The following is a 26,917-nucleotide window of genomic DNA, read 5'->3' as shown; positions in this document are numbered from 1 at the left end:
GAAGAATTTGGAATTAAATCCAGAGAGACCACATGAATGACCGCTGGGGCCTGGGGGAGGGAATGGGAGTGGCTGCTGATGTTGGGGGTCAGTTTTGGGGTGATGCAGATGTTCTAGAACTAGATAGAGGGGTGGCTGCCTGACACTGTGATTGTGCTGAGTGCTGCAGAGGTGGACGTTTTTAAATGGTAAATTTTGTTTTGTTTTTGGAACCTGGGATCGAACCCAGGGTGCTCAATCACTGAGTCACATCCCCAGCCCTATTTTGTATTTTATTTAGAGACAGGGTCTCGCTGAGTTGCTTAGGGCCTCGCTAAGTTGCTGAGGCTGGCTTTGAACTCGTGATTCCTCCTCCTCAGCCTCCCAAGCTGCTGGGACTATGAGTGTGGCACTGTGTCCAGGTGTTATGTGTGTTTCATGACAGTTTTTAAAAAAATTAAAATTAAGCTTTGTAGATAGAACCCCTTACAGATCCCTTCCCGCCTTCAGATCATACAGCAGGAGAAGGAGATGACCACAGCTCCACAGTGGATAAACCTGCAGGCACCGCCTTAACCGGGTCCCCAGGGCTCACATCACGTGCGGCATGATATGATGAGGAGGGCATCCCACCTCTGGGTTCTCCTCTCAAAACCCCACAAACTGCTCCTGATCACACAACATCCACTTGAGGAACTTCCTAGAAATACCTGACCAGGCCTCCCCCAAAGTGTCAAGGTCGTGACGAAGAAGAAAGACCAAGAAAATGTCACAGATCAGAGAGACCAAGGACACACGATGACCAAATGCAGGGGCAGTAGGAGAACATTAGTGGAAAATCCAGTGAAATGCAGATAAAACCTGCAATTTATTTACTAATAAGTACCAGTGCAATGGCTTTAGTTTTGACATCTGTACCCAGAGCCATTGGTAAGATGTTCGTGTGGGCTGAGGTGAAGTCACCCTACAGCTTTGGTAGCTCGGTGCCTCTGCATGCTTACATTTTTTTCATAAAAATGTTTTTTAGAGAATTAAGAGATTCTAGGTTTGATCTCAGCACCACATAAAATCAAAATAAGATATTGTGTCCACATACAACTAAAAAATATTTTAAAGGAAATTAAGAGCTTCTGCTGGTCATGGTAGCACACACCTGTAATCCTGATGGCTCAGGAGGCTGAGGCAGGATCACAAGTTCAAAGCCAGCCTCAGCCTCAGCAACTTAGCAAGGCCCTAAGCATCTCAGTGAGACACTCTCTAAATAAAAATAAAAAGGGCTGGGGATGTGGTTCAGTGGTTGAGCACCCCTGGGTTCAATCCCCAGTACAAAAGAAGGAGGAGGAGGAGGAGGAGGAGGAGGAGGAGGAGGAGGAGGAGGAGGAGGAGGAGGAGGAGAGAGAAGAAGAAGAGAGAAAATTAAGAGATTTTGTTCAGAAAAGAGCAATCAAAATAGCAAAGACAAGTTACAAATTGGAGACTTTTACAACATGAAACCAACAAATGATTGATAACTAAAATGAGCAGAAGCATTACAAATCAATAGGAAAGGATAAACAGTCAAAGTTTTAGAAACAAGTGAAAGGTTTGAACAGGTGCCTCACCTGGAGAAGCAGTCAGAAATCACATAGGAAGCCCAGCTGCAGGAGCCCAGAGGAAACCCTCCAACCCTCTGCACTGGTGCACCTAAAGCTCCTGGGCAACTCAGACATCAGCAAGGACATGTACCACTTGATGCCATTATGCTGTCAGTATGATGGAAATTGTGGAATCACTACAGAAAATTTTTTTATGGTTATCCAGTAAAACTGAGCATGTGTGAGTTTTATGACTTAGCCATTCTACCACCTGTGTGCATCAGCACACAATTTTTGAGCGCATGGTCATAACGCTTCGTTTGTTTGTTTTCACAATAAGCCACATTTGAAACAACCCAAAGGCTCACTAACTGAATAATGCTCAGTCACTACTTGTCCCGTATTCCTATAAAGGAATATTATACAGCAGTGTAAGGCACACATCCCAGCTAGCATCAAAACAGAGGGAACATTGGTAGAATCATGTTGAGCAACCGCAGGGGGTAAAGAGTGTGAACATTTTGTTTTGGCTACATAAAGTCATAAACATTCAAAATATTAATGTTTGTTGTCCAAGCATGTGTAAGGGAAAGCATGGACATGAAAAAATTAAGGGGAATTCTCCTTTTTTGAAAGGAGGGATGAGGTTGGGGAGGCACCTGGGAGTTCTCGGGCCTGGGGATGGGTGATGCTTTTACAAGTTCCCCCTCCTATCCCTTCCTGTGCGTATTTAGTTGATAGTTAATTAAAAGTTTGAAAGCAACGGGAAATGGACAGGGTTAGCAGAAGGCATTGCTGTTCCTGGCATTGGACTCATATGATGGTTCTGCGAACTTGTGAGGCGATTCTTGTTGTCATCCCCTTCACAGGCACAGCAGTCATGCTTGACTTGCCCAAGCCTCATTGCTGGCCCTCAGAGCAGAGCTGGGTTTTAACTCAGGCTCGCTCACAAACGAACTCCAGGCACAATTTCTGCTTCGTGAAGCTCTTTCCTGTGTGTTTGGGACAGGCTGCCGCCGTGGGGCTCGGCCTCAGGTGTCAATTCTAGGTACTGGCGTACACTTGGACATGTTTGTAGGGCGAGGGCCATATGGAGTCTTCAGTTTAGGTGCGTGCAGGGGAGTGGAGAGCAGAGTTGTGTGTGGAGTCAGGGCCCAACCAGAGGAAGGGCCGGGGCTGGGAGCCAGAGAGGTGGAGTAAGGGCTCAGTGCAGGAAGTCAGGGAAGGCTTCCCAGAGGAGGAGAGGTTATGGACTGGGGCGTTGATGGATGGATAGGAGATTCTAGTTACACAGGGAAAAGAAGGATGGGTGGCTCAGAGAAAGTGAAACAAAGACATTGAGACCTAGACAGGAACCTAACAGAGGCGCAGAGAGGGAACAGAGAGAGGATCAGAGGGAGAATGGAATAAAGAAAGGCCTGGAGACAAACAGAGCCAGGGAGAAAGTGTTGGAGGAACTGAGACCCAGAGGAATGGAGATCCACAGAGCAGAATGGGCAGGCGACAAGCGCGGGGGCCGCCGGGTCCCCTGCGGGGGGAGGCCTGGAGGCGGGGAGCCGGGGCTCCTCGCCAGGGCTCTTTAACCACCCCGGGCTGCGGCTCCCCCGCCCCCATCAGGCGTCCGGGCCCCGCCCTCGCGCGCCGGCGCCACGTCAGGAGCTGTCCGCCCCCCGGTGCTGAAGCAAGATGGCTGGCGGCGGCCGGGCCCGGCGTGAGCAGAGCGCGGGCGCAGCCGCGAGATGCCCCGACCCGGCAGCCGCTGAGCCCGACCCTACCGAGTCCGGCCTGGCTGCCCCCGGCCCGCCGGCGACTCCAGAGCATGTCCCTGCTTTGCGTGGGAGGTAGGCGGGAGATGCGGGTTGGACCCCATGCGGGTGCGGGTTGCTCTCGGGGTCCGCGTGGATGCGGCTGGGCTCCTACCCGTGACCCGAGCACCGCCGGTTGGACTGCGAGGGGCGAGTCCTAGTCTCTGCGGCAGCTCGCCTCGTGGGGCGATTCCGTGTAGACGCGGCTCGGTTCTTCGGGGGCTCCCAGTCGCTGCTGTTGGGGGGTCGTGTGGACACGGGCGGGCATCTGTGTAGGGGTTTCATGTGGAGCGGGCCGGGCTGGGTAGTTTGAATTCTGCGGGGGCACTTAGAAGAGTCTGGTCCTGTGGGTCGGGCTGCGGGTCCTCAGGGACGCCGACCAGGTTGGGCATTGGAGGGGAGTGGGCCCCCAAGCCTGGGAATGTAAGGTTTGGGTGGGTGGCTTGGCCATCGGGACAGCAGAGAGTTCTAGGAAACCCTTAGTCCTGAACGTGAAGAGGGTTGGGGGGAGGGGAGCCAGGGAGACCCCCCCACCCCCAGGGGTTCAGAGAGGGCTATGCTTGGGGGTCTGGGATAGCTTCTCCCATTAACTCTTGGCCGCCCAAATGGGGACTGGGAGGACAGCGTGGGTGCCCTTTCCCTCCCGCCCCCTCCAGACACCCCGGAAACGTTCACAGTCTCTTTGTAGGGAGCCGACCCCTTGGAAGTGCAGTGTGCCCCACAGACCGTCCGCCCTCGACCCCGACCCCTCTCGGTCCATCTTCACCTCACCCACGTTGGGGCTGCAGGGAGGGAAGGAGACTTGGGGTGGGGAGCTATTTTGGGGCCAGAACTCCATCTGCACCGAGGGCCCACGCCCAGGCCCACGCTCTACGTTGGGTGGGGGGAGGGAGAGAAACGTGGGAGACGCATGACCCCCGCTCAACACACCTTTGAGCCTGGGGTTGGGGAGAGGCCAGTTCACCATGGCCCAAGCGTCCGAGGCGCTCCTGCAGAGAACTCAGGCTCTGGGAGACCTTGGGCAGCCAGGTGGTCGTGGACTGGGATTGGGAACCCACAGAAGTCTGAACTCGGGCTTTAAGGACTGGGGTTCGCGGCCTCCCGCGCCCACTTCAGAAGACTGCGGTGGTGGAAGGAGTATGTGGGACCAAGCCTGAGATGCCAGGCTTCGGGAGACCTTGGAGCCGGGAGCGCGTATGTGTGTGCGTGTGTGTGCGCGCGTGCGTGCTGACTCCGGCCGCCTGGACCCCCTGGTGGGCAGGCCCTGAGCCCGGAGCCGCCCCCGCCACCCCTCCCCCGCCCGCCCCTCCCCCGGCCGCTCCATTCACAAACCCAGCCCGCCCGCCCGCTCCCCGCCCGCGGCTTCCCGTGTGCAAATAGGGTCGGGCCCGCCGGCGTGGGACGCGGGTGTTCTTAAAGGGACAGGGGCCCCCTTTCTCTGAGTTGATTTTGGTCCGACGAGGCTGGGGGTGGTGGAGAAGGATCCCTATATCAAAGGTCATCGCCTGCAGCCCCAGACCTCAAGGCCTATGGAGTTAGTGTCGTCGGAAATTCAGGGGACCCCCGTGCCTCCCCACGGACGAGGTCTGAGAGAGGATGGGGAGGGAAGGTGACTGTAAAGACCCATCTGGCCTTTTCCTTCTCGAGTTGCCTGGCACTCCAGGGAGAGGCGTCGCGGGTGCTCCTGCTGACCCCATGCCCCCTCGCACCCCCTCGCCGGCTTGCCCGGTGGAGGGGCGGGGATCTCACTCCAACTCTGACGGCAAACAGGAGGCTCGGCTGCGGGGGTGGTGGACGTGGGGGGGCAGTGAGAGGGAGGAGGCTTCCAGAAAGGGAGGCCCGGGGGCAGGATTGTACTGGATTCTGTGGACTTTGTAGGAAGGGAGTCACCAGCAGAGTGGAGGGGGTGATGATGAGGGGCAAGGCTGGGGCTGCCATGGGGACGCAGAGTGCAGGAAGGGAGCACTGTATTGGGGGCCAGAAGCAGGGTGGGGCGGCTGGGGGTGCTGGGAGGGGGGTAAAGCTCCATGGTGGGGGGCGAGGCCAGGAGGACTGGGTGAGAGAGGAGTGTGAGGTGGACTGGGCAAGAGGGGACCTAGGCTGGAAGGGGTATCCATGGGGTCTGAGCTTCATCCTTGGAGTTGAAGCACCTGCCCCTCCTCACCCAGGCTCACCTCACCTACAACCCAATCCGATCAGGCTCATTCCTTGTGGACAGTCATGCTCACCGGTACTCCCTGTAAACCTGTGCCTACGTGAACACATGCCCGTGGGTTTATGTGATCCGGTCTAATTGCCACAGACAGGGTCCCTGAAATATAGACGTGTGTGTCTGGTGGCACACAACTGGATGTATCCAAAGATGATGTGTTCAGAATACACACAATCTCCTCATCACCTAACACCCAGACATGTATGCATATGCACCCATTAAGGTCCCAAGTACACTTGTATACACATAAGCACATACCAAGGCCATATGTATACACATAGGATACTGCTTGCCAGACATTTTGAATGGACAAATGATGGTACATACAAACACTCACTTAGGTGTGCAGGTACACAGGAGTGTGTGTATGCAAACACACAGGTGCATGTGTCACGAAGCTGCATGGCATGCACATACATGTACCAAACCCCTGTGTGCTGCTAACTCATTACCCACAAGATGGCACATGCCAGCACGTCTCCACCTCCAGGCACGTGTGTCCAGACACTGACCTGCACATAAACAGTCCCTTGTCCCTCTATACTTGCACACACACCTGCCTGTCCTGTTATGCAAGCAAACTCCTCCCTGCAGACACCCAGTCAAGCACAGGCAGATGCAACTCTCCTGTGTGCACACCCAAGCCAGGAATCGGGAGACCGCCTGCACAGGCCCTGGCTCTGCCTTCCTTCTCCCTTACCTGTGTGGAAATGCAGGGCCTCCCCTTAGCCTACCTGCTAGCTGTTGGCAGTGTCTGAGGTTGCCAATGGCAAATGCACCTGTTTCCTTTATGAAGCCACTTGTATCTACTTGATAAGAAGTCACTGAGCCTGTACTGTGTATCAGGCACTGTTCTTGGTTCTGGGGACCCAGCCCCAGCCCTGGCCGCTCTCCTAGTTGTTTGAGGTTGAAAGAGATGAGGGAGGGCTGAGGAGCTGAGAGAGGGCGTCTGGATCCTCTTCCTCCAGGAGGCTGCCTAGAACCCTGCCCCTTACCATTTGCCTGAGTGTCAGAAGATGAGGGAAAGATAAACAGAAGGGAGATAGTGGTCGGGCGAAGGGAACAGTGGGGGCAAAAGCATGGTGGTCAGAATCAATTCCAGGCTTTCCTGTGTACCTCATGACATTTTGCACAGACCACAGGTTTTAAAAGGGTCCATAAATATTTGATGAGTGAAGAAGGTGAACAAATCAGTGAATGTGTGTGAGGGAAGATCTGCCTCTCAACTAATAAGCAAAGAAGCCCTATCCACCCAGCATTTTGCAGGCATAGCGCTGAAAATTTTTATGCCCACTGCCCTCTTCACTCCCCAGCAGCCCCATTTTACGGATGAGCAAAACTGAGGCTCAGAGAGGTCTAGCAACTTGTCTAATGCCAGAGGCAGAGGTGAAAATAACTGACTCCCTAACGTGCTGCAGGTGAACTCCTCTCAGCCTCAGAACCTGGAAGACAGCCAAATTCCTTCCAGGGGTGGATTACCTTCTTCCCACATCATCTCAGTAAACCAGCATGTCACAATCTCCTCATTCATAGTGACTATTTTCCTCCTCTCTCCCAGGAAGTCTTTGCAGATCTCCCTCCTGGGCTGCCCTGTCTGAGATACCACCCAGCCAGGGGCATCTGCCTCTGAGTCTTCACACTCACTCTTCCTTTTCATTCCTCAGTATGCACATCTGTAGCATGGGCACACTAACAGCACCAGCGCCACCTGGGTTTGCCAGAATTCTCTAGTGAGAGGAGGCAGAGCCCTTTGGCATGATGCCTGGCCTATGGGAAGGCCCAATAAGTGTGAGCCAAAGAAACGGAAAATCAATGATGGGATTTTTATTAATGGAGCCTAAGAGCTTTCTGGAAAAGCGGTCCATCAGTGCAGGACACTGTATTCAGGCCTGAAGAGGGCTCCAAGAGGGGTCGCCAGGCTCTCGAGCAGGAGATACATTAGGGATACAAGAGCAGGGATGGGGTTTCAGCACCACGGACAGCGTCCATTTGGCCTGCAGGGCTGGTCTTAGCGCAAGTTAGCTGGAGGAGGAAATGACGTAGTGCCTTTGGTAAACCACTATTTAATGAGCAGCTACTACTGTATACACTGGGCCTAATTCTTAGTGGTCCGTGGTAAGCAGCACAGGATTCCTGATCCTTGAGTTCTTGGCGTGTTTGGTTTTTACATAGAGGCTCCAGCTTATTTCCTCCATTAGAGTCTGAGAGTCCTCACCTAATCTCTCCCCTGTGCAACACCATGCGGGGTCAACGTCCTTTCTCATAGAGCTCATCCATCTCCCGCTGAAATGTCTGCCAGCGACATCACACGAGAAACCATCAAATATCCTGGAATCTATTTCTGGATTCTTTCTGCTCCCCTACCCCATGCCAAAGCCACCCTTGCAGTACGTCTACTCTGACACTCACGGAGCACATCAGGTGAGTGGGCTTTTCAGACACTCCCCTCGATGGCTGGGTTCTCCTCCCCTGCCCTTCACACTGCCCCCTCCCCTGGCAGGGCACGAACCAAGTGCCCCAAGACTGGATTCCCCTTCAGTTAGAATTCAGGACCCTAGACATCCTCGAATCCGAGCCAAGGGCACGCTGAGAAACCAACCAAATAATAAAAACAGTCGTGACACTAGTACCAATAATAATATTAATGGTGCTGTAATCATGAGGATGCGGAAGAGGGCGAGAGAGCAAGAGAGGAAAGCAAAACCACCCAGCTCGGCCTCTCCCCATTTCCCAGATGCAGGCACTGAGGCCTCGAGCCCGCAGCGCGCATGGGGATCCCGCAGGCTGAACCCCCGCCTCCAGCCTCCCCAGGTTCGGGCCGCCAGCATCTGTAACCACCTTCATCAGTCCCCGCTGATGCGGCCCCGGAGACATCCGAGGCCGCACAGGCCACTGGCTGCGCATGACGCGCTGTCTCCACCCCCCCCGCACCCCCCCCCCCCCCGCCATCAGAAGGCGACAGCGCCGGCGCCCCCCTTCCCCCACCTGGGCCGCTCCCGCCACCTCCCCGCCGTCGCGTCGCTCACGCCCTCCGCGCCCACGTTATAAATAGCCTTGTGCCCGCTTGTGACTCGGAGCCCGCGGGGGAGGGCTGGCGCTTCCCGCCCCGCTGACCCTCATCCAGCAACGGCGCCCGCCCGCCGTCGTGTGAAGGTGGCGGGACGTGACCGCGAGGACGGTGCCTCTGGGGGAGAGCGCGTACTGACCGGAAAAGGACAAAAGGACGAGCCGGTTCCTGCTCTGAGCCCCTCCTCGTCCAGGCCACCCTCTCAAGCCCCGCCCCCGAGACCACCCTCCGCTCCTTCCCCTCCCCCAAAGACCACCTCCTCTCCAAACCACGCCCCCGAGACCACGTTCCCCTCCCCGCCCCCGCCCGAGGCCACCCTCCCTGTCCAGCCCACGCCCCCTTCTCGAGTCCCTCGTGGGCTCTCGCGCTCCCTGCCCCTCCCAGACCCCTGTTCCCCCCACTCTGGGACGCCTTCTGTTCTCCCTGTTCTCGAGACCCTTTTCCCCACTGAGGTTTCTCCTTTCCCCCTTGAGCCTCCCGAACGAATGAGCTGATCTTGTCCTTGCCCTGGACCTTCTGCGGGGGGCCGAGGCCCGAGCTGGCCTCAGCCGGCAGGGCAGAGCCCTCCAGGCAAGCCCCACTGCTGCGCACCCTCGGAGCGGGGTGGGGCCGGGCTGAGGTTGGAGGAAGCGGAGAGACGAGGGAGGAAGAGGGGACCAGAAAGCAGGAACGAGTGATGGGCGGAGAGAAAGACCAAGGGGCAGGGAGCAGACCGAGTGACATGGTGGCGCCAGGGCAGGACCCTCCGGGAGGAAAGAGACGGGGGCAGACAGGCAGACTGGCACACCAACGGCTCTGGGCTCCCCTGAGCCCGGCCCAGGGTCCGCAGAGCGGGCATAATCCAAGGAGCCGAAGGGTGGAGCTCTGGGCCCCTCGGACTCCCCCAGTGCCGGGCTCGCTCGCCCCCTCGAAGTGCCCCCGCCACGCCGCTCTCCCGGCCCCCTGCTCTGCCCGGCAGGGGTCTGTGGCTCTCTGCGTCTCAGCCTGCTGTCGCTGCTGTCCCGTCCTCCGCCTCCCCTCTTCCTCCCGCTTCCCCTTTCTCCTGGTCTCCGTTGGTGCGTGCCTCTCCCAGCCTCGGTCTGGCGGCCTCCCTCCCGCCCCGCCCCGTTGGCAGAGCATCCCAGGTAGGAGCAGCCTCTCCTCCAGAAGAGGCTCAGGCTGGGCCCACGCCCGGGAGGCCGCTCAGCCCCAGCTGGGGCGATGGGTAGGAGAGCTCCCTGGGGTCTGGGTGATAAGATTCATGAGGGACCCGTGGGGCAGGGACCGAGGGAGCATGCAGCGCATGCAGCCACGTGTCTCGAGCCAGAAAGTGAAAACACAGGGACTGATACTGATTGTGGGGTGTGAGGGAAAGAAACAGCGGTGAGGACAGAAAATAAATATAGGGGGAGGGAGGGAGAAAGAGAGAAGAGAGAGAACCAGAATCTAGAAAAGCAGGAAGGGAGAGTAACACAAAGATGGAGGCCCAGAGAGGGGGATTCACTAGCCCAGGGTCACACAGCACCGAATCTGAACCCAGCTCTGTCTGACTTCTAGCAGAGCCAGTGCTCACCTCTCCCAAAGCCCAGTAGGGTTCCATCCACACTCTGCCTCCCAAGGGTGTGTGGTGGGGTTGAGATGCCCAATTCATTTGCTTTTGAAGTCTGGGCTTTCGAGTGGGGAGGTTGGTGCTGGCTTAGGAAAGCGCCCTCTCATTGCTGACTCCTCTTCCCGTTGACTCCTCTGCTGCAGGGGAACAAACTGTATTCATTGGCATGTGTCACAGCCACCCAGCTCCCCACCCTTGATGGAATACTGTCTTCCTTGGCTTCTGTCAAGTGTTTTGTGAGGACAGAAATCAAGCGATGGGGACAGAGATACAAACCCAAGAGGCTGTGGCATTTGTCCATAGATACAGGATTCTGTTTCTAGGAATTCATCCTGTCACAGCTTGAACACATACGTCAAGAGACGCGGGGGGCTGGGGTGTAGCTCAGCTGGTAGAGTGCTTGCCTCGCACGCACAAGGCCCTGGGTTCCAATCCCCAGCACCACAAATAAAGAGAGAGAGAGGGAGAAACATGGGAAGCCAGGCAGGGTGGCGCATGCCTGCAAACCCCAGCAACTCTGGAGGCTGAGGCAGGAGGATCACAAGTTCAAAACCAGCCTCAGCAACTTAGCGAGGCACTAAGGAACTCAGCGAGACCCTGCCTCTAAACAAAACATATAAAGGGCTGGGGATGTGGGCTCAGTGGTTAAGCACCCCTGGTTTTCAGTCCCTGGTACTAAAGAGGCGGGGGTGGGGAGAGAAGAGAGGAAATCCTGAAGGTTGGGAACAGTGGGCGTGTGATGAGTTGGTCCGTGTGGGGACCCTCTCTAGGGTCGGGAGGACCTGGCTAGTGATTCCCCAGCGGGGAGGGTCCCCACACACCGTTCCTCAGTTCCTTTGGTTGGGTCCAGGGTGCAGTCTCGTCTACCCACACGAAGACATGAATCAGAAAAGGAGGGGGAGATGGAGAAGGGAGAGGGATGTGGGTTCCAGTGGGGTGCAGGTTTGGGCAGGGGCAGGCGAGTGAACTGTCACCGCAGTGAAAAAGCCCAGAATGGATTGGCCTGGTGGTCAGCTTTCCCCGCCCGCTGAGCTAGAACATTTGCTAGGACAGACAGAGCTGGACGTTGAGGGGGGCTCCTTGGCCCTGGCAGCGGTTTGGGGCCTGGAGGTTGGCTGTCTCTCACACCCACCACCTCCACCTGCTCTGAGGGCAATCAGTCCCTGAGGGCTTCCGGAGGAGGCGTCAGCTGCCACTGTCCAGTTCCGTCTTGCTCCTCTGCTCCCTTGCAGTGAAGGCACAACCGGGGGGGAGGGCGGGGCGGGGGCTGCTCCCACCAGCCCGTTTTCTCCGGCCTTAGGTCTGCCTGGGCGCATCTGTTGAGGACCTCTCTCTCTCTCTTTCCCTCACCTCCTTTTCCCTCTCCTCTCTCCTCCGCTGTCCCTGGCTTTCGCACTCTTTTATCTGTTTTTGTATTCCTGATTGATCTCCTGATACACCCCCTTCTGCGTCTCCCGCCACTAGCCTCTCTCCTGTCTCTACCTGTCTTCTCCTGTGTCTCTGTGCCTGTCTCTCTCCTCTCTGCCTCTCCTGTGGCTCTGAATTGGGGTCTCTGTCCCTGCTCCCTCCGCATCCCTCCCTGCCTCCCCTCCCTGTCTGTCTCTCTCCACAGTCAAAAAAGCCAAGTTCGATGGTGCCCAAGGTAAGCCCGCTCTTCCTGCCCTGTGCTGTCCTGTGCTGTCTGTCAGTCCGTCTCTTGGAAAGACTGGGAGAGGATCTGGGTCCAGACTCAGACTTGGTCTCTGTGCCTGCTCAGCAGCAGGGAGGCCGGGAGGGCAGAGCTAGGAGGGCAGGCCTTGGCCTGGGATCCCACAGTTGCCACGTGTCTCTGCCCTGGGGACCCTGCCCTCGGGACCGCCGCCCCAGGCCAGTGGGACTCACCCTGAGCCTGTGGCTTCCCGCGGCCTTGGGAGGCAGGGCTGGGTCCTGAGTCCAGCTACAGATGAGGATGCCCAGGTCCAGAGAGACAAGAGAGTTCCTTAGTCAGTTTTGTCCCTTTTCTGGGGACCTCAGTCTTGCCAGCCCAAACCAAAAGCTGGCTGGGCATGGTCTCAGTATGGAACCCGTATTGTGGGGAAGGAGCCCAGGCCCTTAGGCTGCGGCAAGGACTTTTCCCGGGGGGCCACACCCTTCCCCCAGAGCGGGCCACACGTCCAAGGTCCAGGTCTCCCTGAATCTGATGCCTTCCCCGCCCCTGGCCTGTCGTCGGAGGGGCCTGGGACGGTCGGGGAGGGCTGGCCAGGCCTGGAGCCCATGCGGGGCCAGCACGGGTCATCCAGAGCTGGGGAGGGCCACCCGGAGCCCTGAAACTTCAGCGCTGACTCTTGCTCCTCACCCGCCACAGAGAAATTCAACCGTACGTGACCCTGAAGGTGCAGAATGTCAAGAGCACGACCCCATCGCCGCTGCGCGGCAGCAGCCCAGCTGGGAGCAGGACCTTCATGTTGTGAGTCTTGCGCGTGCCAGCACGCCACGCCCCCGGGGCAGGGCACTGGCACCAGCTGGGCCCAGACGGGTCCCTCATACCCCCAGCCCCTGCCCAGCCAGCCCCTCTCCACCAAAGCTCGCCCAGAGGCCCAGAAGCCGCCCTCCCTGTATTCAGCAGCCACCAGCCAAGTCCCAGCTGCCCGCCCCAAGCCTCCGCCCTGGCCTCCTGCTGCCGACTGCCTCCCGCAATCTGTTCTCCTTCAGGCAGCCAGGGGGATATTTTTAAAACTGCAAATCACATCCTGTCACTCCTAGGCTCCACACTTGTCGTAGCTTGTCGACCTCAGAGAAAAGCCACACTCCTCCCCGCTGTCCCCGCCAGCGTCTCTCTCCATCTTCTCTCCCTCCACCTGTCCCAGCCACGGTTCTCCCATAGGCCCAGGTTGGTCCTGCCCCAGGGCCTTTGCACTTGCGTTTCTCCCCAAGCAGCTGGCTTGTCCTTGGATTTCAGCTCATGTCTCTCCAGGAAAACCTCCCTGACCTTCTGCCCCCCAGTTACAATTTTCAGAGTACTTATCTTACCCAGGTTCTCCCCACCCATGACTTTTCTAGCCATTTCTACGATTTTCACATTTCTGGCCACTGCCAGACTGTGAGTTCCAGGAGGGTTGGGACCGGGTCAATTCCTGTCCCCGCTGTGACCCCATGTCACAGAAATTGGAACATAGTAAGTGCTCAAGAACTATTGGTCTGATAACCAAATGAACTAACAGCCTGGCTGAGCCATTGATCTAGAGCCACCCAGAGCCACAGGCCCCCGCTTACAGAATGGGTCTTTTCTGACGCTGGCCGCGCTGTGCCCCTCCGAGGCTGCCTGCCTTGTTAAATCAACCGCACGCACAACTCGGGTGGGGAGCTGCCACTGCCCTCCTCATTTTACAGATGATGACATGGAGGCCCAGAGAAGTAAAGCCACCTGCTCAGCGTCACACAGCATGTGTGTGTCACAGCTGGGTTTGGCCTCAGGCTATGCCTGGAGCGGAGCCTGACTGTGAAGGGTCAGAGGCCCCAGCGATGAGGATCCCGAGCGGAGGACCGGAAGGGGCAGGGGGGAGTCTGGGGATGGCGTGTCCTGGTGTGGGCACATTTCCAGGGTGAGCCCTCAGGGAAAGTGCAAGCAAGTGGGCTTGTTCACGTGCTCGGGAGTGCCCCCACCTGGTAGAACGGGGTGACGCCGGCCAGGCTGGAGATGCGTGGAGGTGGCTCACGCAGGGGCCCGGAAGACAGGTGTGGGAGAGGTGTAACTCCTGTGCCGCCCCTTCCCTCCCGGCTTGCTTCTGGGGCACTCAGAGCTAGTCCCTTCCCTGGCCTCAGTCTCCCCTGTCAAATGAAAAGTACCATCTTGCCATCCCAGCTAGGATTGAAAAGGGGTTCATTTGCAGTGTGCTGTGTGTCTTCAGGCAAAGGAAATAACCTCTCTGAGCTCCCATTCTCTCCCTCCTGCTCCCTTGATACCCCATCTGCCCTTCCCACAGTGAGATTAACCGCCTGGACTTGGGACTGACGGTGGAGGTGTGGAACAAGGGTCTCATCTGGGACACAATGGTGGGTACTGTGTGGATTCCACTACGCACCATCCGGCAATCCAATGAGGTGAGTGGTGGGTGGGCTGAAGGCTGAAGGCAGGAAAGGAGGAGTGCCCAGAGGCTCGTGGCCTAAACAAGATGGACATTTACTCTCTGTCCCCTGACAAATCTATGTAGACCTTTGGGGTTGTTAAGACAGTTAAAGTCACTGGGGCCCAAGTTCCTTTACCTCATTGCTCTCCCATGTGGCTTCTACCTTATGGTCCAAAGTGGCTGCTTGAGGCTCACCATTGTATCTGCATTCCAGCCAAGGAAAGGTAGTGATGGAGAGTACTCATCTACTTAGTTAAGGGCCCCTTTGGAAGCTGCTCACAGTGTTTTATATACATCCAAAATTGGCCAAAACTGAATTGTGGTTCCACATGACTTCAAAGAATTCTGGGAAATGTAGTCTTAAGCTGTGCACCCTGATCCGGCTAAGAATAGATTTCTATGGGGAAGGAGAGGAGGGGGATGTGGGCACCTAGTGTCTGGTACCCCAGGAGGGTAGCAGGAGGATTGTCCAGCCAGAGGACAGGCAGACAGAGGCCCCACGCCTCTGCCATCACACCACACCAGTGGGTAGAGCCCACTCAGTTGACCCTCCCTGTCCCTCCTTGCCTCCCCTGGGGCCCTCCCTGACCCTCATTCCCACCCACTCCCCTGTTGACCCCAGAAGGATCTTCCGGCCTGGAGCCCTGAACTGGCCCCCACCCGTCCCTTGGGAGCCTCTGCATGGCACCTTGCTCACTCTGCAGATTCCAACCTCTGAGCCTCTGCAAATGCTGTTCCTGGGCTCGAGCGCCCTCCGTTCTGCTCTGCGGTCAATCCCAGGGTCACCCGCTCCAACACCTCCTGCTTCCGGGAAGCCTTCCTAGCACCCTGGACCCCTCAGCCCCACTCCCTCCCTCGGGCTCGGATTCCCGTGTCCAGCTCTACCTCCCAGGACTGTGAGGGCTGCAGGGGTCAGAACCGGTTGGCTGGGACCCTGGGACCCTGTCACACGGGGCGTGACCCTGGCACCGAGCAGGTCCCACTTCAGTGATGGAAGGAACCAGTGACCCAGGGAGGAAGTGAATGTCATCAACATCCAGGGAATGAGTCCCATAGGAAGCCTCGAGTGGCCCCCACGTGTGGGGGAGGCTGGCCCCGTAGGGCAGCAGACAGAGGGCTCACTTAGGAAACGAGAAACTGGGGTTCAGAGTGGGCCCCGCTTGCTCCCCGGCCGTGTCCCTGAATCACACAGGAACAGTCTCCTTTTCTCTGGGTGCTTTCTCCTTGGAGGGTGGGAGGGCCAGAGCTTCTGAGTGAAGTCAGAGTCCCCAGGCCCCTCGTGACAGCTGTGCCATGCCTGCCTACTCTCCTGGTCCTCCCTCTGGGGTCCTGGGCTCCGGGTTTCCCTGAGCCGCCACGTGGCTCTGGACGAGACCCTCCCTATCTGTCAGTTTCCCCGCTGGAAAGTGGGGGCAGGACCCCTTGCCCTGCAGGTAGGGGTGAGGTGGCTGAGGCCAGTCTGTGAGGGCAGGGGGCCCCTGGGAGACTCGACCCCCCATTTAACTGCCCCCACGACCCAGGAGGGCCCTGGAGAGTGGCTGACACTGGACTCCCAGGCCATCATGGCAGACAGCGAGATCTGCGGCACCAAGGACCCCACCTTCCACCCGCATCCTGCTGGACACGCGCTTCGAACTGCCCCTGGGTGAGTCCGGCTTCTGGACCCCCTCGCCAGTCCAGGAGGATGACTGCGTTCTAGTGGGCCCAGCCGGCCCCTCTGTGCTGAGGACACGGTCCCCTGCCCAAGCACACCACCTGTCCCCTCAGCGTCACCCGTGGGTGGCAGATGCCAATCCTCCCCTGGGGGCTCAGGTCCCGGTGGTCCTGGCTGGTCCTCGGGGGGCCTTGGGCTGCAAGGGGCCGGCGGGAGCCAGGGAGCAGGGAGGCCCTCAGCCCGGGCCTCACCAGCTCCGCCCGCAGAACATTCCGGAGGAGGAGGCGGCCGCTACTGGGCCAAGAAGCTGGAGCAGCTGAACGCCATGCGGGACCAGGACGAGGTGCGCCCCCTCGCCACCTCTGTCCCCTCCTGGCTGCCCTTCCCTGCGTCTGCGCTCAGAAGTGCAGCCGGCAGCACGGCCCATTTGAGAGGCGAGCTGAAGTGCAGCGAGGGACTGACCCTCCCTCCCCCCGCCCGCCTCTGGGAGAGGGAGGGGGCGGCAGGTGGGAGGAGAGGGCAGGACAGAGGACCTTCTGGCCCCTGAGCGCCCTCTCCGCCCCCTCCTCATTTCTCCTTCCACATGAGCAGGACAGCCGCTGCCCGTAGCCCAGCAGCCAGTGCTGTGAGTACCTCCCCATCTCCGTCCCGACACCCATGAGACCCAGGCCTTCCCTTCCCGCCCAGCCCTCCTGACGAGAGGGCCACTCCCCTGCAGAAGCCAAGTCCTAGGGTGCCACAGTGTCCCCGATGGGGAAAGAGAAGTGACGCGGGGCTTGGGCCTGAGTCCTGTCCTGCTGTGTGGTCACAGGCACGCCCATGTCCCTCCCGACCCTTAGGGTCCTCCTCTTAAAAACGGGCATCTGAACAGGCCTCCTCTGAGGGCTGAGGAGGGGACCCAGGACATCAGAGGCACAGCCGCTTGCAGACCCTTTAGCTCCACTCTTCAGACTCTGGATGGGGACCCGGAGCTCATTTGAAAACTATGCTGGGGCCACCAGACCCCAGGCCACCAGCTGTTAGGTGGGGTGTCCCCGCAGCCACACCTGCCCGTCCCAGGGCCATGGCTCTTTCCCAACCAGCTTTCTTAAATGATCCTGGAGCCTGTGAGGCAAGATGTCCTGCCCCAGGTCACAACTGGTGGCAAGCGCTGCAGCCAGACTCGAGCCCAGGTCCACTGCCTCCGGCGGCATCATGGAGCCCTGCCCACTGGCCTCCCTGGGGCGGGAGGTGACAGGTGCTGCTGTCCCCAGAAACCCGAAGCTCATCTCCACCGTCCCCTTCCTCAGGCTCCCAGCACCCTTGGCCCTCTGGAGTGGGACAAAGTGACAGACCATGTGGCCCCAGGGTGGAGCCCCCCCTCCTCCCTGCCACTCTGCAGCCCCTCCTCCCTTCCTCCCCTCTCGGTCTCCCCCGCATCCACCTGTCCCCCCATGTACCCAGGAGGGTGGCAAAGGAGTCTGGAGGGTGGAGGGCCCAGGGGCTGCAGAGGGGACCACATTCCCAGCCTGGCTTGGCTTGGGTTGGGGAAATGGAGCCACCCCCCAAATTCACCTGGCGCCTCCCCTGGGAGTGTTTCCTCACCCCTCTTTCCCGGAGGAGGAAGTCACGAACTGAGCAGAGAGCCAGGATTCCAGAGGGATTTCCTCTGAGGTGACAAGTACTGGGGATAAAGAGGGGATGGGGTTCTTTCCCTGACCCTGTTGCTCAGAGGCTGTATGACTTTGGGCTGTTCACTGACCCTTTCTGATTAAAAAACAAAACAAAACAAAAAACAGCAAAATGATGGAAACCACCAACAGGGGCGCTTGGAAGCCTAGGGTTCCAAGATCATGTGCTTGCTTGTCCGTGAACTGGGATGAGGGAAGAGGAGGGAGCCCTGGCCCCAGACTTCAGAGTCTGCAAAACCCTGGATCCAAATGCCCTTTGTTACCTTCCTGGCTGAGTCCAGGGCAGGGTGGGGAGCTGGAAGAGGATGCCAAGGAAGCAGATGGCAGCCATGAGGGGGATCCCCGGGGCCAGGCGGGGAGACCCGGGGAGAGCAAGGGGATAGGGGAGCTCCTCCCCCCGCCCCCCTTTATCATCTCTGCCCCTTCTCTTTGTAGGCAACTGGAATTATTTTGGCTGGGGTGAACAGAGTAAGTAACCCTTGACCGAATGGAGGCCCACGGGGAGGGGCATCTTGGTGACCCCGAGGTCCCCCACGCCGCCACGCAGGGAATGGGAAGCTGAGACGCGGGGCTCAGAGGGCTGACAAGACCCTCTCCTGCGCCCTCCGGCCCCGTTCATGAACACCAGTCTTGGGGTCACGGGGAGCGGGCATGGCCACTGGGCTGCGGACACCCGGCAGGGAGGGCTGGACATTTAGTCGGAGGCAGGTGGAGGCTGGCCTGTCTCCAACAGGCACTAGGAAACCCTCCTCTCGTCCCCATGTATAATCCATCCCTCTCCTCCCCTGTCTCCTGTCTTCCTCCACCTGGAACTAGCCCCACGCCACTCACAGGGCTGCGGGAGGGAGGTCCCTCCGAGAACCGCCTCAGGCCACGCCCCTCCGCCACACCTCCACGCCCTTCCCGCCCCGCCCCCCTCCGCCACACCACGCCCCTCCGCCCACAACGCCACGCCCCTGCCACCCTGTCACGCCCCCTCCGCCTGCCTGCCTGGGAAGGAGGCGAGAACCCCTCCCAGGCAGACGCCCAGTTTTTTTCTTCCTAGGAAATGCTTCCTTTGCTTCCAGTCCTTCCTTGGTAGAAAAATCTCTGTTATCCGCCCCTGGGAAGCCCCGTCCCCTTCCCCACATCCTGGCGCCTGCCTTGCTCCAGGCCTGGGGGACCGTCTGCAAACCCTGATCCAGGAGAATTTCTCTAAAGCCTGTTGGGTAGAGGTCAGGGTAGCCCTGGTGGGCGCTGGGCGGACGAGGACGGCCTGGGGACTGTCACCCAGCCACATACCAAGAATTCCCTCAAAAGCAAAAGCGTTTTTGGTTAAAAACCATTCTGGCTAAAACTGATCATTGGGTCAAATAGGGAAGATACTTGAGCCCAGAGCAGACAGCACCAAAACGAAAGCGGCTGAACATTTCTCAGCCAGAGCAGGTAATTTGGACACAAGGCATTTGGTAAAAAAAACAAGACTGGGCAAAAGCAAAGAGTCCAGGTGAAAACAATTTGCCCCTTAAAAACAGAGTTTGTCAGAAAAAAATAAATAATTCGATAAGCATGCGCAGAGCCTCCTGCGACTTGGCTGAGCATGTCAGCCTGGTCCAGGACAACTGGGTAGGAAGAATGTCAATTTGTCCAAAGACTAAAAACTCAGGTAATTGGATGGAAAAGGAGTTGGTCAGAGGGACATTTTGGTGACCTCAACAAATTGGTCAGTGTTTCATGGAGATGGCCCAGCTTTCCGAATTCCCACCTCAGGCCTTGATGACGTTACAGTGGCACCTGACGCCCCCAGTAAATCAGTCATGAGAACTCGAGGTAAACTGGTCTCACCTCTGCCGAGAGCGTCAGAGCTGATGGCGTCCGGAGCATCAAGCAGTGGTCGTGTAACACGGCCAGGATAAAAGACCCATAGGTCACAGTCCTCCCAGTCCAATGTCAAAGCCAGAGTCACCTTGCTAAGGCCAGCCTTGCTAACTGCAATGAATTGAAGATTTTTCAGAAGGTAAAATAACTCAGGGAACATATCAAAATAGCTTTCTATGTCTAAGTATGGAATTAATTAATTTGGGGGGATATGAGCAATTGAACCCAGGGGCGCTTAACCCCTGAGCCACATCCCCAGCCCTTTTTTATATTTTTTAGAGACAGGGTCTCAATAAGTTGCTAAGACTGGCTTTGAACTCTCGATCATCCTGCCTCAGCCTCCCAAGCTGCTGGGATTACAGGCATGCGCCACCACGCCCAGTTGGAATTAATTTTTTAATAGTTCACTTCATCAAAAAATTGACTCCTTTTTAAAAATTTTATTACTTGTTGATGAATTTTTATTTATTTATTTGCATGTGGTGCTGAGGATTGAACCCCGCCTCACACATGCTAGGCAAGTGCTCTAGCGCTGAGCCACATCCCCAGCCCCTGGACTCATTTTTTAAACATATAAAACATATGCATTTGCTAAAAAAAGATTTAGATAAAATAATAATGTAAGAAAAATATGTGAACATCTGGCAACTGACCAAAAATGCTTAGAGACAGACATGGGAGCACCCACTGGTGCATAAAATTGTTGGTACCGCACGGCGGCTCAGCCAGTTTTGGCGTTTCTTGCAGCCGCTGGCTTTCCAGCCCAGTGTTGTTTTCTGGACACATGGAGCCTCTCCCCCATGCCAGACTCACTTTTTTGATGCTGCTGTTGACACATTTCCTTCCTTTAATGCAGCAAGAGCCTAAAGGTCCCAGTCACTGGTCAGAGATCCTGGGACCTGGGATTCACCCCGACACACGCACTTACCCTCACTTTTCTGGTTTTCTACATCAGCTATGTTTTGCTTTACTTTCAAACTAAACAGAACTTGCCAGGCGTGGTGGCACAGGCCTGTAATCCCAGCGGCTCGGGAGCTGAGGAGGATACTGAGTTCAAAGCCAGCCTCAGCGAAAGTGAGGCGCCAAGCAGCTCAGTGAGAGCCTGTCTCTAAATAAAATACAAAATAGGGCTGGGGATGTGGCTCAGTGGCTGACAGTCCCTGAGTTCAATCCCTGGTGCCAATAAATAAGTAAAAAACAAACAACAAAAACCCATAATTTTATCATTCTTCTGAATTATAAAAGTAACTTGTGCATTACTGAAATAAAAACTTCCTAGAAGGCACGGAAAGGAATAGAGAAGAAAATGTTTGAATCTTAATTATTCTACTACCCGGGTGTGTAGCTTTAAAATTAGAATTTTCTTCATTTAGAATTTAGAAAATAAACTGTTTTCTTTTTACTAAGGAGACCACCAACCCAATATATGCTTTAATTGTTACTAAACACTAGCTGCTGGGCAAGTCGCCCTCTGGCTGGGGGCTGTGGTGGTCTTGCTGACCTAAGGCCGGAACGCTGAGGGAGCCCGGACCTCTTCCAGCAACCTCCCAGCTCTGGCGGCAGGTTCAGGCCTGGGGCCCTCCTCCTCCCATACCAGGGAATCTCTCAGGGTTAAGGGGCATTTGCTCCACTCGATCTCCCTGCAGCTTCCCTCCGTGTGTAACTTCTTTTAAGGGAAACCAGCTGCCTGATGGGGAAAAAAAAAAAAAAAAACTTCCCATCTCATTTTTCAGAGAGCCTAAACTTTGACGAAGTTCATTCTTCTATTTGAGCTGAAGGACACCCTCTAAATTATCCCTGTCTTCTTCAAATTATAGGACCTACCCAGACTCTAGTCTAGTGTGACCGGAATAAGTCAAAGTAAAGTTTTCACCTCCCTTGTTCTACAGCCAATGCCTCTATTAACATAACTCATAAAACTTCAAGCATTATGAGAAAAAATTATCTTCTTAGGTTAGCAGTCAATGAAGACTCCCTAAGTCTGGGAGACTGCACTGACCCCATGTGTGCTCTCTCTCTCCTCACTCTCCCCATTTACCTACTCTCTCTTCCAGACGATGACCCTGACAGTGCAGTGGATGATCGAGACAGTGACTACCGCAGTGAGACAAGCAACAGCATCCCACCGCCCTATTACACTACGTCACAGCCCAATGCCTCAGTCCACCAGTATTCTGTCCGTCCACCTCCTCTGGGGTCCCGGGAATCTTATAGCGACTCTATGCACAGTTATGAGGAATTCTCGGAGGCGCGAGTGCTCAGGTAGCTGCTGCGGAGTGTGGGAGGGGCCTGCTGTCCCTGGGAGCCGGGGCGGTGCGGGAGGCGCTGAGGTGGAGAAGCGGGTCTTGCCTTCTTGTGGGCGTTGGATGGAACTCTTGCTTTGCCGAGATGCAGGAAACTACCTGAGTTTCATAAAAGGCTATTTGCTTTGATGGAAGTGAGAGGGACGTATAGGCCCCAGGAGGTTTCCTGGACATATGGGACCTCGGTGGTATTCCCTATAAAGGCCACTGGTCCCAGTGTACTGTGTGACTGGGCTGGGGAGAGTGGATGGAGGAAGAGGCAAGGTCTAACCCTGTGTGGGGTGAGGCGCAGTGAGGGCCCAGCCAGCAGCTGACCCCGCCCCTCCTCCCGGGGCCCCGCCCTTCCCTGGGGCCACGCCCCTCACCCCGGGCCCAGCCCTGTGTTCCCCCAGCAAGACTCCGGTGCAGTTGGAATCGAAACTTAGCCCTATATCTTTAGTCCGGGAGCAAGGAACTCATTTCAGGTACAAAATGTAGGGCTGCCAGCCAGGCATGGCGGTGCACCCCTGTAGTCAGGACTGCTGGGGCTCAGGCGGGAGGAGCTCAGGTTCAAGGCCAGCTTCAGCACCTTGGAGAGACCCTGCCTCGAAAGAAAAAATGAAAAGGACTGGGGATGTGGTCAGGGGTTAAGCACCCCTGTCTTCAATCCCCCATCCTTCTCTCTCTCTGTCACACACACACACACACACACAGAAAAAAGAATAAGGGATTCCAAAAAGTCATTTAGATAAATAATATTTTAGTGTTTTTATGTATACATAATATCTATCTATAACTATATAATGTTTATATAATATAAATTATACCCATGAATATATTCTATATATATATATTTTTTTTAAATTGTGTGTGTGTGTGTGTGTGTGTATATGCACGGTGCTAGGGATCAAAACCAGGGCTTCATGCCTGCTAGGCAAGGGCTCTATCACTGAGCTCTACCCCAGTCCTTAGTGGAATATTTTGATAGATCAGTGAATTTTTAAAAAATAAAACTGCTAGGCGTTGTGGTGCACGGATGTAGTCCCAGCAACTCTGGAGGCTGAGGCAGGAGGATCACAAGTTCAAAGCAAGGCCCTAAGCAACAAGTGAGACCCTGTCTCTAAATAAAATATATAAAAGGACTGGGAGGTGTTCAGTGGTTAAGTACCCACAGGCTCAACCCCTGTATCCCCCCCTTCCAAATTTTCTTTATAAAATCGAGTAGAACAACATTGCAGGCCCTCTGTGTAGCAGACATCTTTCCAGTGTGCAGGAACCACATACAGCTGGTGGTTACCACAGAATAATTCCCATCTTTGCAGGAAGCTTTATTAGAAAGCACTGTAGAGGACTTACATAAAATACAATTTGAAAGAAAACCTTTCTAAGCTTCCTACTGAATCTTTAGCATTAAAGATTTCTTTGCAAATATGGAACAATTTTATTTTTGAAGTTTCCTATATTTTGCATAGGACACTAGGAACAAACCTTGTCTAGCTTACAGAAGAATCATTCTAGAAGAAACTTTTTAAAAGCTGGGGCACGTGCTCTAGTCTGTTTATATTTGAAGATCCAAGGAAATGGATATGCTCATGTCTCGCTTTCGGTATTGGAAGCGGGGGTCGAATCACACCCCTGGTTTTTCTGGCGGTCTTTCCACAAACCCTACCTGCGGGGGCCCATCTGTGCTCTCCAGCCAAGCACAAACCCTAGATCTCTCTTTATTTGTATTCGCAACTTTTCCAACTCTCTTCAGAAGCACTTCTGTCTCTCTCAGTTCCCCCTACCATTTCTGCATCCAGTATCTCTTTAAAGTTTTGTCCCCTGACTGGCACCACTCCACCTTATGCAATTATTGGAACAAAGTTTCAGTGCACTGGAAGCAGCTCAGAGGAAAATGAGACACTAAACATTAATAAAATATCAACTCTTCACGAAGAAGGAAGTCTTATCTCAGAGGACACAAAGCAAGGTAGTCATCCGACCCTGGCGTTATCCACAGAAGTTCTGGGAAGTGTGTTCGCCTGGAAATATTTTCCTTAGAGGGAAAACGAATTCTCTGAGATGCTTATTCCATGGGGTGGGGGTGCACAGTGCCCCTCGCCATCTCTGTGAATGTTCTTGAGGCTGGAAAGCATAGGAGGTGGATTATGCCCATCTTTCAGGTGGGGGAACTGAGGCTCACAGGGCAGGAGTGAGTTGCTCATGGCTCTAGGCTGCTATGCATGGAGCTGGTCTCCCGCTGGGCTCTGGTCTGTGCAGCAGGCTTGACCTTCACTTCGTAACTTGTGTGCGGGGCCATTTCACATCCTTCTCTGGCCTGATGTGTGTCCTTGGTGGAGTCTGTCTATTGTGTAAATTTCTGGGAAGGCATGGGGGTGTAGAGCGGGAGAGAGGAGACCCCCAACCCAAGCTTGGTGAAGGAGACTTTCCCGAAGGGGAAATGGACGCAGACGCAGAAATCGCCTGCATCCCCAGAGCGACTCAAGTCACCCTTCTAGGCCCCCTGACTGATGCTGGTCAGGCTCAGCAGGAGGGAGGCACAGGGCGGGACATTGCTGTGTGGGAAGGCAGGGAGGGTTCCTAGAGGTGGGTGCGTGGGTCACCCTCGAAGGATGAACGAGGCATCCAAAGGGGGGGAGGGAATTCCAGGAGCAGGAACAGCAGTTCAGGCTGGAAGGGTGGTTGGGTGGAATCAGGCCAGAGCCCCTCGGTGGCTCCTTCAAGGTCGACTCCTTCAAGGTCGACGGACCTGGGAGGCACTTGAGTGGCTCAGCCTCCAGTGTCAGAGCCTGGGCTGGGAGAAGTCCTGGGACCACTGAGTCCCACCCTCGGTTTGGGAAGAAGCAGTGAAGCCTGTCAAACCAGTTTATGGCACCCACATTTGCCTGTGGACAAGCTGGGAGCCCAGCCCCAGCTTGTTACCCGGAATGCGCGAGCGTGGACTTTGAGGCACCCACCAGCAGAGGGTGCCCTAATCCTTCAGCGCCAGCTAATGGCCACTGCTCCCGCAGCCTCTCTGGCGACCACAAGGTCAGGCGCTCGAAAGCAACTAATCTAGCTAGACATAATCTAGCGAACAAGCACTTGAGGGAGAAAACCCTATTATAATTAATAAAGCATCCCCAGGACTAGGGAAGGGGGTCCTCAGCGCTGAGACTGGAAGCAGTATTTAAGATGGGGGCCAATGACGTTCACTGAAGACTGAAGTCTATTGGGAGGTGGGTGGTGAGCCCAGGGCTAGCCTGCTTTCCTAGGGCAGGGACAGATGATTTTCCCTGGTCATGCAGAGGAGGATCCAGAGTGCATCTAAGGAGCATATAGTGGGACCCAACCTGGCCAGTGGGTGGGGACGCTCTCCCAAGGAAGTGGACACTTCAGTGGGTACTGAAGAATGAGTAGGAGCTTACTAGATAAAGCCAGCAAGGAAGGGTGTTCCTGGCATGGGACACAGCCAGTGCAAAGGCCCTGTGGTGGGCATAAGTTGAGGGTGTCGAAGGAACAGTGAGGAGGCTGGAGTGGAGGAGGTGGGGAAACGGAGGGAATTAGGAGTGGGAGAGAGGCTGTGGAGCTCGGACCACATGAGACTGAGCGCAGGTTTTATTGCAAGGTGCTAGGGAGCCATGGTGGGATTTACAACAAGGGAGGGATTGATTTTATGGTTCTAATAACCCCTGTGTGACTCTCATGTGAAGCAGGTTTTTGGGGGGACAAGAGTGATGTTGGGACAGAGTCTAGACCCGGCCGTAGGAAGTGGATGCATTTCCTATGCTTTATTTTTGTTTTGCGGTGCTGGGGTGGAATTCAGGGCCTCATGCATGCAAGACAAGTGCTCGGGCCACTACCCAGCTGCAGTAAGGGTGGTGGATGGCAGGGACAGGGAGGAAGGCCCCAGGTCCTGGTGAATTAGGAGGGATTCATGGTGGGAGGACACAGGAGGCCCAGGCTGAGGATGGGGACACCAAGAGCCAAGTGTGTCCACATCCGTTCCGAAGCACCAGGTGTGCATGGAGGCTGGTGGTGAGGAACCGATCCAGGGCCCCCAGCACCTGAGCAGCATCCCCCGGAAGTGCAGAAGCCCTGGAGCTACAGAGCAGGCATAACTTAATGACGTCACGCAGCTCGGTGGCACAGCGCTCACCCAGGCCAGCCCTGGGTTCATCCCCACCCCAGAAAAAAGAAAGAAAGGTATAAATATCCACCTAGTGTATTGCCTGCCCTTCCACCCAGATGTAAAGGCGCAAGAGCAGGATTGGGGTCTTTTTTGTTCACAGCTGTGTTTCTTGGTGCTTACTGTGTGCATGCACACAGTAGGTGTTCAGTGATGCAGAGTGAATGCCTGGGTGATGATGGGGCCCAGGGGTCAGCAGTGGGACATCCCAGCCCTGAGTCCCATCCCATCCCATGTCCCATCCCGCAGCCCACAGGAAGCAGCCGCTAGCCTCCTCCGGGGAGCTGAGCCAGGCAGCTCGCAGCTGAGCGAGGACTTCGACCCGGATGAGCAGAGCCTGCAGGGCTCGGAGCTGGAGGACGAGCGGGACCGGGACTCCTATCACTCCTGCCACAGCTCCGTGAGCTATCACAAAGACTCTCCGCGCTGGGACCAGGATGAGGAGGAGCTGGAGAGGAGCTGGAGGAGGAGCTGGAGGAGGACCTGGAGGAGGACCTGGAGGGATCTGGAGGATGAGGAGCTGCCCGAGGAGGAGGAGAAGAGGAGGAGGCAGAGGAGGAGGAGGAGGTGCCCGATGACCTGGGCAGCTATGCCCAGCAAGAGCCAGCCATTGCAGAGCCCAAAGACTTCAAGCGCATCAGCCACCCACCCGCTGCTGCCCAGGGAGCCTTGCCCCCGAGGCCCCGACGTGCCAAGGCGACCTCCAAGCCACCCACACCTGAAGAGTTGCCTGGAGCTGAGCGGGTCCTGAGCCCGAGCCCCCAAGGCTAGGAGAGGTAACAGAGGGCTGAGGGGACAGTGGTTGGCTCAAAGTCATGGGTCAGCAAGGCCTGACGGTGTCAGTGTGGACCTGGGCAGTTGTGGTCTAGAGTGTCATTGGCCATGCATTTATTGAAGGACTCAGAGGTGACAGTCTTAGGGGTGTGGCCTTAGGGGCTACCGAGGCTGGAGA

At 56.1% G+C, this 26,917-nt stretch overlaps 1 protein-coding gene and 1 pseudogene across 2 annotated transcripts in view; one reads left to right on the top strand and one right to left on the bottom strand.

The window, feature by feature from the left end:
* The window catches only part of LOC306647364 (microtubule-associated protein 1S-like), a 74,071-nt gene that overhangs the window by 21,538 nt on the left and 25,616 nt on the right, over positions 1 to 26,917 (bottom strand). The gene's annotated exons all lie outside the window — the stretch shown is intronic.
* The window catches only part of LOC306646414 (protein unc-13 homolog A-like), a 44,532-nt pseudogene continuing 20,987 nt past the window's right edge, over positions 3,373 to 26,917 (top strand). The window contains exons 1-7 of the transcript XR_013766919.1: positions 3,373 to 3,394; positions 11,838 to 11,867; positions 12,570 to 12,671; positions 14,188 to 14,305; positions 15,852 to 15,976; positions 16,240 to 16,328; positions 26,215 to 26,741. The product of XR_013766919.1 is annotated as a protein unc-13 homolog A-like (transcript). The remainder of the gene's footprint in view (positions 3,395 to 11,837; positions 11,868 to 12,569; positions 12,672 to 14,187; positions 14,306 to 15,851; positions 15,977 to 16,239; positions 16,329 to 26,214; positions 26,742 to 26,917) is intronic.

Source organism: Sciurus vulgaris (assembly GCF_902686455.1).
Source record: "Sciurus vulgaris genome assembly, chromosome: 16".
Classification (NCBI taxonomy): Eukaryota; Metazoa; Chordata; class Mammalia; order Rodentia; family Sciuridae; genus Sciurus; species Sciurus vulgaris.
This window is presented reverse-complemented; position numbering and strand designations above follow the sequence as displayed.